The sequence below is a fragment of the Pleurodeles waltl genome, chromosome 5 (genome assembly GCF_031143425.1).
Source record: "Pleurodeles waltl isolate 20211129_DDA chromosome 5, aPleWal1.hap1.20221129, whole genome shotgun sequence".
In the NCBI taxonomy this organism is placed as follows: Eukaryota; Metazoa; Chordata; class Amphibia; order Caudata; family Salamandridae; genus Pleurodeles; species Pleurodeles waltl.
Window position 1 is genome coordinate 81,695,964 of NC_090444.1, and position 19,351 is coordinate 81,715,314.

Here is a 19,351-nt window from a genome sequence, read left to right on the forward strand (position 1 = left end):
AAAAGCACTCTTTTGTGGTAGCGTGGGCAAGCAGTTGGGCTTATTAGAGGACAGTGTTATGCATTTATTGCACACAGAGCCAGTAAGCGAGACACCCACTCAATAAAGAAATCCAACACCAATTTATAAAAATAACACATACTTTTATATTAATTTATACATAAAGATCAGATCATCAGAAACGGGTGAGTACTTTGAGAAATCAATTTTTAGTTTTCAAAAGTTGACAGTTCAATTTCTGGGTGTGGTAATTTTATCCGATGGGGAAAAACACGTACTGGATTCAGCCACTTTACAGTGAATTACGGGACAGTTCTCCAGGACTTAAGCTGAGTATGAGGCAAGGTCCAAAGCCACACCAACAGGTCACCTTGGAAAGCTCTGGGGCATGTGGGTGCAGAGGTGTGTTACGGAATCGGGTGTCCAATTCACTTCAATGGTGAACAGTTAGGTCACAAAGAGGCTACAAGTGAGAACTGAGGGGCCAGTCCTGGCGAACCCACAGACGGGCTCAGTTCTTGAGATGCTCGGGGACGTAGTAAGGACACCTTTGGTCTTATTCTCCTCAGGCCGGGGTGGCCGGGAGTAGAGGTGTCCAGAGGCATCAGGTTTCTGTCACCGGAGAAGTATGGGTAGAGGTAGACTGCAGAAAGAGGTTGCAGGTGGCGAGTGGCAGGGAGTCCAGTCTTGCCTAACTCATTTGGACTCAGGCTGTGGGGCTTGGGTGCAGAGATGCTTTGAGGTATCGTGCACAGTGGTCAGAGACTTGCTCTGGGCCTTGGTGACCTGGTGAAGAGGGGAAACAGGGCAGGAGGCCACTCTCCTGTAAGTCTCTCCTCCTCTTCAGAAGGGTGAGGCAGAGCAACGAAGGTCAGCATTGTGATGCCCTGGCCAACGTAGAAAAGCATCACCACATTTAGTAAGAGAGAGGCACGGGTATGGAGAACCAGATCGTCAGGAAGGAGTTGGTGTATGAGGGGTGCACAGAGAAGTGCCAGAGCTCACTTACCCTCCTGCACTATGTAAATGGCCACTGAAAATACAGTTTTAAAGGTCAAGAGATGCAGAAGACAACTCTGCATGGGCTTGAAGGATGAACACATCAAAAATATTAGAACCAAATGAAGGTCCTATTGGGGCATAATGAAGGGTTTTGGGGGAACATATATTGCAGTCATTTCAGGAAACGGGTCACAACTGGACTTGATACAGCAATTGTGAGAAGGCTGATATGGCTGACAGATACCCTTTAACTATGCCCAAAGGAAAGACATGCCGAGTCAACAATAAAACAAACAAGAAGGCCTCCGACAAAGGTGCAGGGAGCGGATCAACATGTTCGGCAGAGCAACAAGCCACAAACATGTCCCAATAGCAGGCATATACGGTCTTAATTGAGAGACGCCTGTCTACTAGAATGAGACTGCAGACTTCTAAAGAGAGGTCAGATTGTCAACTGTCACTACTCAATTCCCATGCATGAAGGAAATGGAAAATGTCACTTACCCAGTGTACATCTGTTCGTGGCATGTAGTGCTGCAGATTCACATGCTATGCATAGCTCTTCTGACATCTAGTGTAGGGCTCGAACTGTTACAAGTTGTTTTTCTACGAAGAAGTCTTTTCGGAGTCACAAGATCAAGTGGTGACTCCTCTCAGTTACAGTGAGCATAGGCATCGACTCCAATGTTAAGATTGTTTTACCACAAAGGGTGAAGGAAGGAGTGATAGAGAATAAGAATATAAAGAGATGTCCATGCAAATGTATATACATATGTACAAATGTTAAAACTAGAATGACTACAGGCTTCCGGGGAGGAGGGAGGGTGCATGTGAATCTGCAGCACTACATGCCACGAACAGATGTACACTGGGTAAGTGACATTTTCTGTTCGATGGCATGTGTATCTGCAGATACACATGCTATGCATAGACTACAAAGCAGTTAGTCTTCCCAAAAAATAGTAGTGGCTAGCCTGTAGGAGTTGAAGTTATTTGAAATAGTGTTCATAAGACAGCCTGGCTTACAATAGCCTGTTGTGAGAAAATATCAACACAATAGTGTTTTGTAAATGTATGAGGGAGTTGACCATGTGGCCGCTTTACATATATCAGCCACTGGTATGTTTCCTAAAAATGCCATTGATGCACCTTTCTTTCTTGTAGAATGTGCTCTTTGAGTGAATAAAAGCTGTCTCTTTGCTTTGATGTAGCATGTTTATATGCGTCTAACAATCCATCTTGCTAAGCCTTGTTTAGATACAGGATTGTCTTTATGTGGTTGTTGAAAGGCAACAAAAAGTTGTTTTGTTTTCCTAAAATCTTTAGTTCTGTCTATGTAGTACATAAGAGCTCTTTTGAGATCTAGAGTATGAAGAGCTCTTTCTGCCACATAGTCTGGCTTTGGAAAGAAGACTGACAATTCCACTGTTTGGTTGATGTGAAAAGGAGATACTACTTTTGGTTGAAATTTGGGATTTGTCCTAAGTACAACTTTATGTTTGTGTACTTGGAAGAAAGGTTCCACAAGAGTGAACGCCTGTATTTCACTAACACTGCAACTAAAAAACGGCTACAGGCTACCGGGGAGGTGGCATGTAAATCTGCAGTGTCTCATGCCACGAACAGATGTACACTAGGTAAGTGACATTTTCCGTTCGGTGGCATGTGTAGCTGCAGATACACATGCTGTGCATAGACTATTAAGCAGTAATCTCCCCAAAAAGCGGTGGTTTAGCCTGTATGAGTTGAAGTTGTTTGAAATAATGTTCTTAATACAGCCTGTCCTACTGTGGCTTGTTGTGTTGCTAACACGTCTACACAGTAATGCTTAGTAAATGTATGAGACGTAGACCAGGTGGCTGCCTTACAAATTTCTGTCATTGGTATATTCCCAAGAAAAGCCATTGTGGCGCCTTTCTTTCTAGTGGAATGTGCTCTTGGTGTAATAGGTAATTCTCCTTTTGCTTTAATGTAGCAAGTTTGAATACATTTTACTATCCATCTGGCAATGCCTTGTTTGGATATAGGGTTACCTGCATGAGGTTTTTGGAAAGCTACAAACAATTGTTTTGTTTTACGAAATTGTTTTGTTCTGTCAATGTAATACATTAGTGCTCTTTATATGTCTAATGTATGCAAGGCCCTTTCAGCTACTGAGTCTGGTTGTGGAAAGAAGACTGGGAGTTCCACAGTTTGGTTTAGATGGAATGGTGATATAACCTTTGGTAAGAATTTTGGATTTGTACGGAGAACCAGTTTATGTATTTGTATAAAAGGTTCTTGAATAGTAAATGCTTGTATTTCACTCACTTTTGTAAGTGATGTGATGGCTATTAGAAAGGCTACTTTCCAAGTCAGATATTGGATTTGACAAGAATGCATGGGTTCGAATGGTGGGCCCATGAGTCGTGTTAATACAATATTAAGGTTCCACGAAGGTAATGGTGGTGTCCTTGGGGGTATGATTCTTTTTAGTCCTTCCATAAATGCTTTAATGACTGGGATTCTAAAAAGTGATGTTGTATGTGTAATCTGCAGATAGGCAGATATTGCAGTGAGATGGATTTTAATGGAAGAGAATGCTAGATTAGACTTTTGTAAGTGTAATAAATAGTTTACAATGTCCTTTGTGGAGGCATGTAGTGGTTGAATTTGATTAGTGTGGCAGTAGCAAACAAATCTTTTCCATTTGTTTGCGTAACAATGTCTTGTTGTAGGTTTTCTCGCTTGTTTAATGACCTCCATACACTCTTGTGTAAGATTTAAATGTCCAAATTCTAAGACTTCAGGAGCCAGATTGCTAGATTGAGCGATGCTGGATTCGGGTGTCTGATCTGTTGTTTGTGTTGTGTTAACAGATCTGGTCTGTTTGGTAGTTTGATGTGAGGTACTATTGATAAGTCCAACAGTGTTGTGTACCACGGTTGGCGAGCCCACGTTGGTGCTATGAGGATTAGTTTGAGTTTGTTTTGACTTAGTTTGTTGACCAGATAAGGAATGAGTGGGAGAGGGGAAAAAGCGTAAGCAAATATCCCTGACCAGCTGATCCATAGGGCATTGCCCTTGGACTGAGGGTGTGGGTACCTGGACGCGAAGTTTTGGCATTTTGAGTTTTCTTTTGTTGCAAATAGGTCTATGTTTGGTGTTCCCCAGCAGTGGAAGTGATCCTGTAGAATCTGGGGATGTATTTCCCATTCGTGAGTTTGCTGGTGATCTCGACTGAGATTGTCGGCGAACTGATTCTGAATGCCTGGTATGTATTGTGCTATTAGGCGAATGTGGTTGTGAATTGCCCAATGCCAAATCCTTTGCGCTAAGAGACAAAGTTGTGACGAGTGTTTCCCCCCTGGTTTGTTGAGATAACACATTGTTGTCATGTTGTCTGTCTTGACAAGAATGCTTGTGTGGGCTACTAGTGGTTGAAACGCTTTTAATGCTAGAAAAACCGCTAGCAGTTCCAAGTGATTTATGTGAAGTTGTTTTTGTTGATTGTCCCATTGACCCTGTATGCTGTGATTGTAGAGGTGTGCTCCCCACCCAACCATGGAAGCATCTGTTGTGATAATAGCTTGAGGCACTGGGTCTTGGAATGGCTGCCCTTTGTTTAAATTTATAGGGTTCCACCATTGAAGCGAGGAGTGTGTTTGGTTGTCTATCAATACTAGATCTTGAAGTTGACCTTGTGCTTGTGTCCATTGTTTTGCTAGGCACTGTTGTAAGGGCCGCATGTGTAATCTTGCATTTGGGACAATGGCTACGCATGAGGACATCATGCCTAGTAGTTTCATTACAAACCTTACCGTGTAGTGTTGGTTTGGTTGTATGCTTGATCTTACATTTTGGAACGATTGGACTCTTTGTGGACTTGGAGCGGCAATTGCCCTTTGTGTGTTGATTGTTGCTCCCAAATATTGTTGTATTTGGGATGGTTGCAGATGTGATTTTTGGTAATTTATAGAGAACCCTAGTTTGTGTAGAGTTTCTATGTGTGTGAATTATACACTATTGTTGAGTGTTGGTTTTTATTAGCCAGTCGTCTAAATATGGGAATACGTGCATGTGCTGTCTCCTTATGTGAGCGGCTACTACTGCTAAGCATTTTGTGAATACCCTGGGCGCTGTTGTTATGCCGAACGGTAGCACTGTGAATTGATAGTGTATGCCGTGCATTACAAACCTTAATTATTTTCTGTGAGAAGGATGGATGGGTATGTGGAAATACGCATCCTTGAGATTTAATGTTGTCATGTATTCCTCCTTTTTTAGTAAGGGAACTACGTCCTGAAGTGTTACCATGTGGAAATGATCTGATTTGATTAAGAGATTCAGTGTTCTGAGATCTAAGATAGGTCTTAACATTTTGTCCTTCTTTGGAATCAGGAAATATAGTGAGTAGACGCCTGTTCCTTTTGGTGAGTGGGTATGAGCTCTATTGCTTGTTTTTGTAGCAGTGCTTGGACCTCTATCTGTAATAGGTCTAACTGTTGCTGAGACAGTCTGTGCGTTTTGGGTGGCACATCTGTAGGGAATGTTGTGAATTCTATGCAAAAACCATGTTGGATAATTGATAGGACCCATGCGCCTGTGGTAATGTGTGTCCAGTTTTGGTAGTATATGGTTAGCCTCCCCCCCCCCCCACTGGTGACAAGTGTTGGGGTGTTGTGACATTAAAGTCACTGCTTGGTCTGGCTTGGTTTCGTTGGTTGGAATTTTCCCCTTCCTCTATAGGAACCACAAAACCCTCCCCCCCTTTGGTATTGTGATTGATAGGTGGGTCTGGTTTGAGAGGTGGAAGGTTCAGATGTTTGTTGCCGAAACCCTCCTCTGAATTGTGGTTTTCTAAAGGTGCCTCTGATTTGTGGGAAATAGAGCGCGCCCATGGCTTTGGCCGTGTCCGTGTCTTTTTTCAATGGCTGTATCGACTTCCGGCCCAAACAACTGTTGTTGATTAAACGGCATATTTAACACCGCTTGTTGAATCTCTGGCTTGAATCCAGAACTTCGCAGCAATGCATGTCTGCGGATGGTTACAGCCGTTTTGACAGTCCGTGCTGCCATGTCTGCAGAGTCTAGTGCGCACCTTATCTGGTTGTTAGATATGGCCTGTCCCTCTTCCACTACTTGCTGGGCACGTTTTGGGTGTTCCTTGGGCAAGTACTGTATGATGTCTTGCATCTCGTCCCAGTGTGCCCTATCGTAGTGTGCAAGTAGGGCTTGTGAATTGGCAATTCGCCATTGTTGGCTGCTTGTGATGCCACTCGCTTGCCTGCAGCGTCGAATTTCCGACTTTCTTTCTCAGGTGGTGGAGCATCTCCCGACGATTGAGAGTTTGCTCTTTTCCTTGCTGCCCCTACAACCCCTGAGTCCGGTGTGAGCTGCTGTGTTATGAACACAGGATCTGTTGGAGGTGGTTTGTACTTTTTTTCAACTCTAGGCGTGATAGCTCTTCCCCTTACAGGCTCCTGGAAGACCTGTTGCACGGGCTTGAGCATGCCTGGGAGCATCGGCAGACTCTGATAAGATGCGTGGGTGGATGGCAGAGTGTTAAAAAGGAAGTCATCCTCCACTGGCTCTGTGTGCATTACTACGTTGTGGAACGTAGCTGCCCTGGATAGTACCTGCGTATATGCAGTACTGTCTTCTGGTGGCGACAGCTTTGTTGGATAACATTCTGGACTGTTATCCGATACTGGTGGATCATATAAATCCCATGCATCAGCATCATCATGGGTCAACCAAGTATGTGTGGGTGACTGCATTATAGGTGTTCTCACCGGTGACAATTGTGGTGGTTGCGGTGGGGATGGTTGTGTCTCTAACCACTTTTGCCTTTGGTTGCATTTCTGTTTCCTGAAATGCAAGCTTCCTTTTCGATTTGAGTGGAGGTAAAGTCTGAATCTTGCAAGTCTCCTTTTGAATATGTAACCTCCGTTGAGTATGGTCAGGTTCTTCCATACCTAACTCTTGCTCGAATCGGTGCCTTTCCTTGAGTTGGCTGGAAAGTCCTTGCTCTTCTGTATAAGAGCTTCTTTTCGGCTCCGAGGCCGCTTTTTTCGGTACCGAAGTTTCTGCTGTTATAGTCTTTTTCGGTTCCGAGGAGACTTTTCGGGGTGTGGTCGATTCGATCACTCGGTGTCGAAATCGTTCGGTGCCGAATTCTCCACCGGAGTCGGAAGCCTTCGCCAACTCCTTGGCCTTTTTCTGTGCCGATGTTTGGTCACCTTCCTTTCGGTGGGTTGAGCCATGGCCTGCTGGTGGTGGCGTCCCCATGGCCTTAGGTGTTTTGGTATGACCCTGAATTTCGGACTGGGCAGGTTTACTCACGGTTCGTTCGCTTTCGGATTCATCCGAGTCTGTCTCTTGGAAGAAGATACTTTCCTCCTCTTTGACGTCGAGCTGTTCTTTCGGCTTCGACGCCATTTGCAGTCTTCTTGCGCGTCGATCCCTTGGGGTCTTTTTCGATCGAAACGCTTGGCAAGCTCCACAGGTATCCTCTCTGTGTTCGGGTGACAAACACAGATTACACCCCCGGTGCTGGTCTGTGTAAGGATACTTTGCGTGGCACTTAGGACAGAAACGGAAGGGGGTCCGGTCCATTAGTCTGGGACAACAGGTGTGGTCGGGCCGACCAGGCCTCGGTGAAGAGTGGAAGCCCCGAAGGGCCGTCGAAGCGGTCTTGATGTCGGTGCCGATACACTAACACTAACCCGGTACCGAGCGATAACAACACCGTCGAATTTTCGATACGTTAGTTAACTTTCCCGATTCGAAATACGGAGCGTAGAGGAACACGTCCGAACCCAATGGCGGAAAGAAAACAATCTAAGATGGAGTCAACGCCCATGCGCAATGGAGCCGAAAGGGAGGAGTCACTCGGTCCCGTGACTCGAAAAGACTTCTTCGAAGAAAAACAACTTGTAACACTCCGAGCCCAACACTAGGTGGCAGGATAATGCACAGCATGTGCATCTGCAGCTACACATGCCACCGAACAAATATAAATATGGAAAATGTCACTTACCCAGTGTACATCTGTTCGTGGCATGAGACGCTGCAGATTCACATGCTGTGCATTATCCTGCCATCTAGTGTTGGGCTCGGAGTGTTACAAGTTGTTTTTCTTCTAAGAAGTCTTTTCGAGTCACGAGACAGAGGGACTCCTCCCCTTTCGGCTCCATTGCGCATAGGCGTCGACTCCATCTTAGGTTGTTTTTCCCGCAGAGGGTGAGGTAGGAGTTGTGTATATAGTAAAGGTGCCCATGCAATGGAGTAAGTATGTATGTACATAATGTGCCTAAAAGTGATATATATTTACAAATGTACAAGTTTTATCAACATATAATATACAATTTACATCAACGTTTAACGGCCACAGGCTCCCGGGGAGGGCGCATGTGAATCTGCAGTGTCTCATGCCACGAACAGATGTTGTAGGAAGTTGGCTCTGTATTCACTATTTCAAAGTAAGGAATAGTATGCACAGAGTCCAAGGGTTCCCCTTAGAGGTAAGATAGTGGCAAAAAGAGAACATTCTAATGCTCTATTTTGTGGTAGTGTGGTCGAGCAGTAGGCTTATTAGAGGGTAGTGTTAAGCATTTGTTGTATACACACAGGCAATAAATGAGGAACACACACTCAAAGACAATTCCAGGCCAATAGGTTTTTATATAGAAAAATATATTTTCTTAGTTTATTTTAAGAACCACAGGTTCAAGATTTACAAGTAATGCTTTAAATGAAAGTTACTTCACTTAGGAACTTTGAATTAGCAAAATAGCATGTACAGTTTTCACATAAATGACATATAGCTATTTTAAAACTAGACAGTGCAATTTTCAACAGTTCCTGGGGGAGGTAAGTGTTTGTTAGTTTTTGCAGGTAAGTAAACCACCTATGGGGTTCAAACTTGGGTCCAAGGTAGCCCACCGTTGGGGGTTCAGAGCAACCCCAAAGTTACCACACCAGCAGCTCAGGGCCAGTCAGGTGCAGAGGTCAAAGTGGTGCCCAAAACGCATAGGCTTCAATGGAGAAGGGGGTGCCCCCTGTTCCAGTCTGCCAGCAGTTAAGTACCCGTGTCTTTGTAAGGGCAGACCAGGGGGGTTTTGTAGGGCACCTGGGGGGACACAAGACCACACAAAAAGTACACCCTCAGCGGCACGGGGGCGGCCGGGTGCAGTGTGTAAACAAGCGTTGGGTTCGCAATAGGATTCAATGGGAGACCAAGGGGTCTCTTCAGCGATGTAGGCAGGCAAGGGGGGGGCTCCTCGGGGTAGCCACCACCTGGGCAAGGGAGAGGGCCACCTGGGGGTCGCTCCTGCACTGGATGTCGGATCCTTCAGGTCCTGGGGGCTGCGGATGTAGAGTCTTTACCAGGTGTCGGGTCTTTGAAGCAGGCAGTCGCGGTCAGGGGGAGCCTCGGGATTCCCTCTGCAGGCGTCGCTGTGGAGGCTCGGGGGGGGAGCAACTCTGACTACTCACTGTCTCGTAGTCGCCGGGGAGTCCTCCCTGTGGTGTTTGTTCTCCGCAAATCGAGCCGGGGGCGTCGGGTGCAGAGTGCAAAGTCTTACGCTTCCAGAGGGAAACGTGTGTTGGTTCAAAGCTGCTTCTTTGTTGCAAGGTTGCAGTCTTTGTGGAACAGAGCCGCTGTCCTCAGGAGTTCTTGGTCCTTCTAGATGCAGGGCAGTCCTTTGAGGCTTCAGAGGTCGCTGGTCCCCGTGGAACGCGTCGCTGGAGCAGTGTCTTTAGAAGTGGGGAGACAGGCCAGTAGAGCTGGGGCCAAAGCAGTTTGCCTCTCCGTCTTCTCTGCAGGTTTTCAGTTCAGCAGTCCTCCTCTTCTTAGGTTGCAGGAATCTAGTTTCTTAGGTTCTGGGGAGCCCTTAAATACTAAATTTAAGGGTGTGTTTAGGTCTGGGAGGGCAGTAGCCAATGGCTACTGTCCTTGAGGGTGGCTACACCCTCTTTGTGCCCCCTCCCTGAGGGAGGGGGGCACATTCCTATCCCTATTGGGGGAATCCTCCATCTGCAAGATGGAGGATTTCTAAAAGTCAGAGTCACTTCAGCTCAGGGCACCTTAGGGGCTGTCCTGACTGGCCAGTGACGACTCCTTGTTTTTCTCATTATCTCCTCCGGCCTTGCCGCCAAAAGTGGGGCCGTGGCCAGAGGGGGCAGGCAACTCCATTAGCTGGAGTGCCCTGGGGTGCTGTAACAAAGGGGGTGAGCCCACCGCCAGGTGTTACAGTTCCTGCAGGGGGAGGTGATAAGCATCTCCACCCAGTACAGTCTTTGTTACTAGCCACTGAGTGACAAAGGCACTCTCCCCCTGTGGCCAGCAACATGTCTGGTGTGTGGAAGGCTGCTAAAACCAGTCAGCCTACACAGGTAGTCGGTTAAGGTTTCAGGGGGCACCTCTAAGGTGCCCTCTGGGGTGTATGTTACAATAAAATGTACACTGGCATCAGTGTGCATTTATTGTGCTGAGAAGTAGGATACTAAACTTCACAGTTTTCAGTGTAGCCATTATGGTGCTGTGGAGTTCGTGCATGACAGACTCCGAGACCATATACTCTTATGGCTACCCTGCACTTACAATGTCTAAGGTTTTGCTTAGACACTGTAGGGGCATAGTGCTCATGCACTTATGCCCTCACCTAGGGTGCACCCTGCCTTAGGGCTGTAAGGCCTGCTAGAGGGGTGACTTATCTATACCTGTAGGCAGTGTGAGGTTGGCATGGCACCCTGAGGGGAGTGCCATGTCGACTTAGTCTTTTTATCCCCACTAGCACACACAAACTGGCAAGCAGTGTGTCTGTGCTGAGTGAGGGGTCCCCAGGGTGGCATAAGATATGCTGCACCCCTTAGAGGAGTTCCCTGGCATCAGGGCCCTTGGTACCAGGGGTACCAGTTACAAGGGACTTACCTGGATGCCAGGGTGTGCCAATTGTGGAAGCGAAAGTACAGGTTAGGGAAAGAACACTGGTGCTGGGGCCTGATTAGCAGGCCTCAGCACACTTTCAAATCATAACTTGGCATCAGCAAAGGCAAAAAGTCAGGGTGTTGCGCCGCGTGCCGAGCATTCGGCTCGCGCCGCGCAGCGCGTTCTCAAGACGCGGCGCGCCCCTTGTCTTCTTTGTACAGCGCGAGGCCCCAGATATTATTTTGGGCCTCGCTCTGCCTTCTGTTGTGTCCCTGTTCTCCCCTGACCCCTCCTTACCTGTTTCTTTTTTCTTTCTTCTTCTTCTTCTTTTTCTTCTTTACTTTTTCGAGGCATTTTTCTGTCCTTTCTTTATGTCTTTCCCCCTTCCCATGTTACCTTTTTCTTCCCAGCATTCCTTGGTCCCTATTTTCTATGGTTCCTGTTCTATTCTATCCTATGTACTTTTTCCCTATCTAAAATGGTGTCTTTTTACTTCCTGTTGGTCACTTCCTGTTTCTTGGTATATAAGGGCTCTGTTTTCTCCCTTTCCTTGCGCTGCATCACTTTCTGCTCAGATTGTGTCTTCGCTCCTGATTCTTAGCCTTCGGTTCTGAATCTTTTCAATTTTGCATTTACCTGCATTTTGTTCCTGTTTGATTCCTGGTTTTGTTTTCGTTTCAGGAATCCATTTTTTGGAGGTTTTTTCCCCTTTATTGGGGTTTTTTCCCTCTGGCACTAATTCTAAAGGGCACAGTCTGTTCTTGGCGTTTCCACTGCCTGCAGCACCGTGGCTACTAGAAAGAGTCGCCCTTTACTGGGCCAAAGCCGAACCCTCAAGACCTACGCCACTAGATCTGCGGTTTCCAGGCGCCAGCAGCACGTGAGTCGTGACAGAATGCAGCGCCAAACCATTCCGACATCTTCTGACACTATGGATGACACAGTGGCGGCGGCTGCAGATCCTGATTCATCTTTTTTGACTACTATTCAACAACAAGCTCAGGAATTGCAACAATTGCGCAACGAGAATGCGGTCTTACGACAGGCTTTGGCCCTCCGCAGTGGCGATGTTCCGACTATCTCCGCCTCAACGCCTCGCTTCTCTGGTGAACCAACTAAACTGCGTGAATTCCTGGATGCATTAACGGTTTACTTCGCCTTCAGACCTACCCAATTCTCTCATGACAGGACAAAGGTGGGATATCTTATTAGTGCATTATCCGGTCCTGCCTTGGCCTGGGCAACCCCGATGGTGTCATCCAACGATCCAGTATTGTCGGACTATTCTGCCTTCGTGACCCGCTTCAAACAAATGTTTAGTCGCCCAGGATTGGAAGCCTCGGCAGAGGAAGCATTATGTGATATCCAGCAAGGTTCCCAGGATGTCCTCCGATATATTACACGTTTCCGTCAATTAGCGGCAGAGACCACTTGGGTGGAGCGTACCCTGGTAACTGTTTCGCAGAGGACTTAAGGAAGAAATTAAGGATGAATTAGTACATTCCACCAGAGTTGAAGATCTTCGTGGCCTCATGGATCAAGCACTTTCCATCGAGTATCGTCTTCAAGAACGACAAATGGAGAAGAGAAGGAGTAGAGGATCGTCTCAGCCAAGCTCTTCACGGATGTATCCACCTCATCCTGAGGAATCTCGTCCTCCTGCTAAAGATATAGAAGGGGAACCCATGCAAGTGGATACTACTCGAGGGCCACTCTCTGCTAGTGAGAAGGAAGACAGACGGAAGAAGGGATTGTGCCTCTACTGTGGTTCTGCTGGTCACATGCTTCGTACATGTCCTGTACGTCCACCTAGACCCTTGGGAAACGCCACCTCCCGTCCTCTGTAAGAAGGGAGGGGACGGGATCATCGGCTATACCTTCTATCAGCTCATTCAACGACAATACAACTTACTTGTTCGTGTTACCAGTCATATTATAACTACCTGATGGCCGCCAAGAAAGAACTATGGCATTATTGGATTGTGGTGCTAGTGGTATATACATGGATAAGACATGGGCCACTAATCTGCAAATTCCCACTCAACCCAAAGACATTCCTGAACAAGTACACACCGTGGATGGATCTTTAATATCCTCAGGTCCAGTCGATACTACGACCTTGATGTTAAATTTACAGTTTGGTAATCATCAAGAACACCTCTCTTTTGATCTCATTTCATCTCCCAACCATACCATTATTCTCGGAATTCCATGGTTTACTAGACATAACCCATATGTGAACTGGGTAACCCGGACAATTTCTTTATCCTCACAGTTTTGTCAAGAAAATTGCTTTGCTTCCGATAAATATTGGTCACCAAACAGATTAACACCTATGAAGAGTACTACGGAGTATTCCATCAACACGGTCCAAGGGGTTCCTGAACATTATTTAGAGTTCCAAGACGTGTTTCAAAAACCATCCAGACCTGTATTACCTCCACATCGAGAGTACGATTGTGCTATTCCTTTGGAACCTGGAACAGTCGTTCCCTTTGGGAGGATGTATTCTCTCACGGAACCTGAAAAGGAAGTTCTTAAGGAGTATCTGGAGGAAAATGTACAGGGTGGTCTCATTGTTCCATCTTCTTCTCCAGCAGGGGCTCCTCTCTTTTTTGTACCTAAGAAGACCAAAGATCTTCGTCCTTGCATAGACTTTCGAGGCCTAAACAAGATAACTATTAAGGATCGTTATCCTTTGCCCCTCATTAAGGATATTTTAGAGGCAGTCAGAGGGGCTCAACGTTTTACCAAGTTGGATCTTCGGGGAGCTTACCACCTTTTACGTATAAAAGAAGGAGACGAGTGGAAAACAGCATTCAGGACACCGTTCGGTCATTTTGAATATAAAGTCATGCCCTTTGGTCTTACGAACGCTCCTGCTATATTTCAAAGGTTTATGGACTCAATATTTTCCGATCTCTTGAACCAGACACTCGTAATCTACTTGGACGACATCCTTATTTTTTCCAGACACCCCGAACTCCATTCTTCTCATGTGAAACAAGTCCTTCACAGACTCCGAGCACATCAACTATTCTGTAAACCCGAAAAGTGTGAGTTCGATAAGACGGAAGTCAAATATCTGGGTTATCATTTAAGTTCCACCGGCATAGCTATGGACCTAGAAAAGGTACAAGCAATTCTAGAGTGGCCTTCTCCCTCTTCTATCAAAGAAACACAATGTTTCCTAGGATTAGCAAATTTTTACCGACAGTTCATTCAAGACTTTGCTAAACAGACCAGCCATATAACCCATACCTTAAAGAAGGAAAATCTAAAACAGGGGTTTGTCTGGACCAAGGCGGCTGAAACAGCTTTTCAAGAATTAAAGAAGGCATTCACTCAAGCTCCCATCTTGAGACATCCAGATACCAATAAACAGTTTATCGTAGTTACCGATGCTTCCGAAAAAGCTATTGGAGCAGTCTTGCTTCAACTTCAAGAAGATGATGGTCTTGAACATCCTGTTTTCTATTTGTCCCATATTCTCTCTTCAGCTGAACAACATTGCTCAGTACTAGAAAGAGAGTTGTTAGCTCTGAAGACAGCCTGCATCGAATGGAGACAGTTTCTGATGGGATCCAAGGAGCCTTTCGAGGCGAGAACAGATCACCGTAATCTGCAATGTCTACGTAATTTTGTATGCCAAAATAGTCGCCAGGCGCGTTGGGCCTTTTTCTTTAGTCAGTATGACTTTTACATCACCTATATTCCTGGATCTCAAAACATTCTGGCTGATGCTCTGTCTCGACGCTATCCAGATTGTACTCCTTCCCCATCTCAGTTTCTACTGGAGCCTAGTAAGGTCATTGGAGTTGCTCAATCTTTTCTGGATGAGGTACAACTGGAGTATTCCAGCCTGTCTAATAGCGAAATAGAGAAATTAAGAACCTTTTTATGCAAGAAGGAAGGATTCTTTTTTCATCAGAAGCTGTTATTCCTCCCTACTAACAGAGTGCGAGACAAAGCATTACAGATGTGCCATGATTCACCGGTTGCTGGACATAGAGGTATTAAGGCCACACAAGAACTTCTTTCGCGATCTTTCTGGTGGCCTACCTGGAAATCAGATGTCGAAAGATATGTTCAGGCTTGTCCCATATGTGCCCAAGTCAAGATTCCCCGTAGCAGACCTGCAGGATTACTACAGCCTTTGCCAGTTCCACCAACGCCATGGCATACTATTTCCACTGACTTTATGTGTTCACTTCCGCCATCAGCTGGAAACCAGGTTATCATGGTCACTGTTGATTCTTTCACTAAGATGGCCCACTTTACTGCTCTAAAGAAATTACCAACATCCCAAGAATTGAGCCAGATATTTATCGACCATATTTTCCGTCTCCATGGACTTCCACATACCATTGTGTCTGACAGGGGTCCCCAGTATATTTCCCGGGTTTGGAAACATTTTTGCAAGACACTAAATATCAATATAGCACTATCATCCGGTTTCCATCCTCAGACCAATGGACAGACTGAGCGTTTGAATCAAGGACTAGAACAATACCTTCGTTGTTTTTGTAATTCCACCCAAAGCAACTGGAACACTTATCTTCCTATTGCTGAATATTCCTACAACAATTCTGCCCATAGTGCCTCCAAGGTCACTCCCTTTTTCTGTTCCTATGGCTATCATCCGACCTCTTTTCCTACTGCTCCTCAATCTACCTCTCCTCTGCCTGCCATTACATCTTTTTCCAAACGTCTCCTGCAACTCCATAAGCTAATTAGATCTAATTTATTGCACACTAAGAGATATATGAAGAAGATCGCTGATAAGAAACGTGGACCCACTCCTGATTATCACCCTCAGGATAAAGTCTGGCTTTCTTCCAAATTCTTGCCCTCTCGCCTTTCTCTGAATAAGTTCACGCCTCGCTATTATGGGCCTTTTCGTATTCTTCAGTTGCTCAATCCTGTCACTGTTCGTCTTCGCTTGCCTCATACTTGGAAAATTCATCCGGTCTTTCATGTATCCCAACTCAAACCTTATGTCCCTGATCCTTTCTCTCGTCAGTTTCCTTGTCCTCCTCCTGTGTGGGTGAATGATGTCCCTGAATATGAGGTTCAAGAAATTTGTGACTCTCGCCTTTTTCACCGGCGTATTCAGTATTTGATTCACTGGAAGGGTTATCCTCTTAGTGAATGCTCTTGGGAAGAAGCTTCTTCTGTTCACGCCCCTCTTTTGATTTCTCGTTTTCATCGTTTGTTTCCTTTCAAACCTAGACCTTCGGGGGGGGGGGGGGGGGGGGGGGGGGGGGGGGGGGGGAGACCTACTGTTGCGCCGCGTGGTGCGGCGCGAGCCGAGCATTCGGCTCGCGCCGCGCAGCGCGTTCTCAAGACGCGGCGCGCCCCGAGTCTTCTTTGTACAGCGCGAGGCCCCAGATATTATTTTGGGCCTCGCTCTGCCTTCTGTTGTGTCCCTGTTCTCCCCTGACCCCTCCTTACCTGTTTCTTTTTTCTTTCTTCTTCTTCTTTTTCTTCTTTACTTTTTCGAGGCATTTTTCTGTCCTTTCTTTATGTCTTTCCCCCTTCCCATGTTACCTTTTTCTTCCCAGCATTCCTTGGTCCCTATTTTCTATGGTTCCTGTTCTATTCTATCCTATGTACTTTTTCCCTATCTAAAATGGTGTCTTTTTACTTCCTGTTGGTCACTTCCTGTTTCTTGGTATATAAGGGCTCTGTTTTCTCCCTTTCCTTGCGCTGCATCACTTTCTGCTCAGATTGTGTCTTCGCTCCTGATTCTTAGCTTAGCCTTGGGTTCTGAATCTTTTCAATTTTGCATTTACCTGCATTTTGTTCCTGTTTGATTCCTGGTTTTGTTTTCGTTTCAGGAATCCATTTTTTGGAGGTTTTTCCCCTTTATTGGGTTTTTTTCCCTCTGGCACTAATTCTAAAGGGCACGGTCTGTTCTTGGCGTTTCCACTGCCTGCAGCACCGTGGCTACTAGAAAGAGTCGCCCTTTTCTGGGCCAAAGCCGAACCCTCAAGACCTACGCCACTAGATCTGCGGTTTCCAGGCGCCAGCAGCACGTGAGTCGTGACACAGGGGGTAACCATGCCAAGGAGGCATTTCCTTACAGATGTACACTGGGTCAGTGACATTTTCTGTTTGATGGCATGTGTAGCTGCAGATACACATGCTGTGCATAGACTAGTAAGCAGTTATCTCCCTTAAAGCGGTGGCTTAGCCTGTAGGAGTTGAAGTTGTTTGAAATAATGTTCGTAATACTGCCTGTCCTACTGTGGCTTGTTGTGTTGTTAACCTATGACAGAAATCTGTAAGACAGCCACATGGTCTATGCCTCATACATTCACAAAACATTACTGTGTAGATGTGTAGAAAGGCCATAGTGGCGCCTTTCTTTCTAGTGGAGTGTGCCTTTGGCGTAATAGGCAGGTCCCTCTTTGCTTTAACATAGCAAGTTTGAATACATTTCACTATCCATCTGGCAATGCCCTGTTTGGATATTTGTAGGAAGTTGGCTCTATATGTGCTATTTCAAAGTAAGGAATAGCATGCACAGAGTCCAAGGGTTCCCCTTAGAGGTAAAATAGTGGTAAAAAGAGATAATACTAATGCTCTATTTTGTGGTAGTGTGGTCGAGCAGTAGGCTTATCCAAGGAGTAGTGTTAAGCATTTGTTGTACATACACATAGACAATAAATGAGGTACACACACTCAGAGACAAATCCAGCCAATAGGTTTTGCTATAGAAAAATATCTTTTCTTAGTTTATTTTAAGAACCACAGGTTCAATTTTAACATGTAATATCTTGTTTGAAAGGTATTGCAGGTAAGTACATTAGGAACTTTGAATCATTTCAATTGCATGTATACTTTTCAAGTTATTCACAAATAGCTATTTTAAAAGTGGTGCAATTTTCACAGTTCCTGGGGGAGGGAAGTTTTTGTTAGTTTTACCAGGTAAGTACGACACTTACTGGGTTCAGTTCTTGGTCCAAGGTAGCCCACCGTTGGGGCTCAGAGCAACCCCAAAGTCACCACACCAGCAGCTCAGGGCCGGTCAGGTGCAGAGTTCAAAGTGGTGCCCAAAACGCATAGGCTAGAATGGAGAGAAGGGGGTGCCCCGGTTCCGGTCTGCTTGCAGGTAAGTACCCGCGTCTTCGGAGGGCAGACCAGGGGGGTTTTGTAGGGCACCGGGGGGGACACAAGCCCACACAGAAATTTCACCCTCAGCAGCGCGGGGGCGGCCGGGTGCAGTGTTAGAACAAGCGTCGGGTTCGCAATAGAAGTCAATGAGAGATCAAGGGATCTCTCCAGCGCTGCAGGCAGGCAAGGGGGGGCTTCCTCGGGGAAACCTCCACTTGGGCAAGGGAGAGGGACTCCTGGGGGTCACTTCTGCAGTGAAAGTCCGGTCCTTTAGGTCCTGGGGGCTGCGGGTGCAGGGTCTTTTCCAGGCGTCGGGACTTAGGTTTCAGAGAGTCGCGGTAAGGGGAAGCCTCGGGATTCCCTCTGCAGGCGGCGCTGTGGGGGCTCAGGGGGGACAGGTTTTGGTACTCACAGTCGTAGAGTAGTCCGGGGGTCCTCCCTGAGGTGTTGGTTCTCCACCAGCCGAGTCGGGGTCGCCGGGTGCAGTGTTGCAAGTCTCACGCTTCTTGCGGGGAGATTGCAGGGTTCTTTAAAGCTGCTCCTTTGGATAAAGTTGCAGTCTTTTTGGAGCAGGTCCGCTGTCCTCGGGAGTTTCTTGTCGTCGTCGAAGCAGGGCAGTCCTCAGAGGATTCAGAGGTCGCTGGTCCCTTTGGAAGGCGTCGCTGGAGCAGAGTTCTTTGGAAGGCAGGAGACAGGCCGGTGAGTTTCTGGAGCCAAGGCAGTGGTTGTCTTCTGGTCTTCCTCTGCAGGGGTTTTCAGCTAGGCAGTCCTTCTTGTTGTTGCAGGAATCTAGTTTCTAGGTTCAGGGAGAGCTCTTAAATACTAAATTTAAGGGCGTGTTTAGGTCTGGGGGGTTAGTAGCCAATGGCTACTAGCCCTGAGGGTGGGTACACCCTCTTTGTGCCTCCTCCCAAGGGGAGGGGGTCACATCCCTAATCCTATTGGGGGAATCCTCCATCTGCAAGATGGAGGATTTCTAAAAGTTAGAGTCACCTCAGCTCAGGACACCTTAGGGGCTGTCCTGACTGGCCAGTGACTCCTCCTTGTTATTCTCATTATTTTCTCCGGCCTTGCCGCCAAAAGTGGGGGCCGGGGCCGGAGGGGGCGGGCAACTCCACTAGCTGGAGTGTCCTGCGGTGCTGTGACAAAGGGGTGAGCCTTTGAGGCTCACCGCCAGGTGTTACAGCTCCTGCCTGGGGGAGGTGTTAGCATCTCCACCCAGTGCAGGCTTTGTTACTGGCCTCAGAGTGACAAAGGCACTCTCCCCATGGGGCCAGCAACATGTCTCTAGTGTGGCAGGCTGCTGGAACCAGTCAG

The 19,351-nt window shown here is 46.6% G+C and overlaps 1 protein-coding gene across 6 annotated transcripts in view; it reads right to left on the reverse strand.

Moving 5' to 3' along the window:
* DNMT3A (DNA methyltransferase 3 alpha) overlaps positions 1 to 19,351 on the reverse strand; it is a 1,562,966-nt gene that overhangs the window by 341,590 nt on the left and 1,202,025 nt on the right. The window lies entirely within an intron of this gene.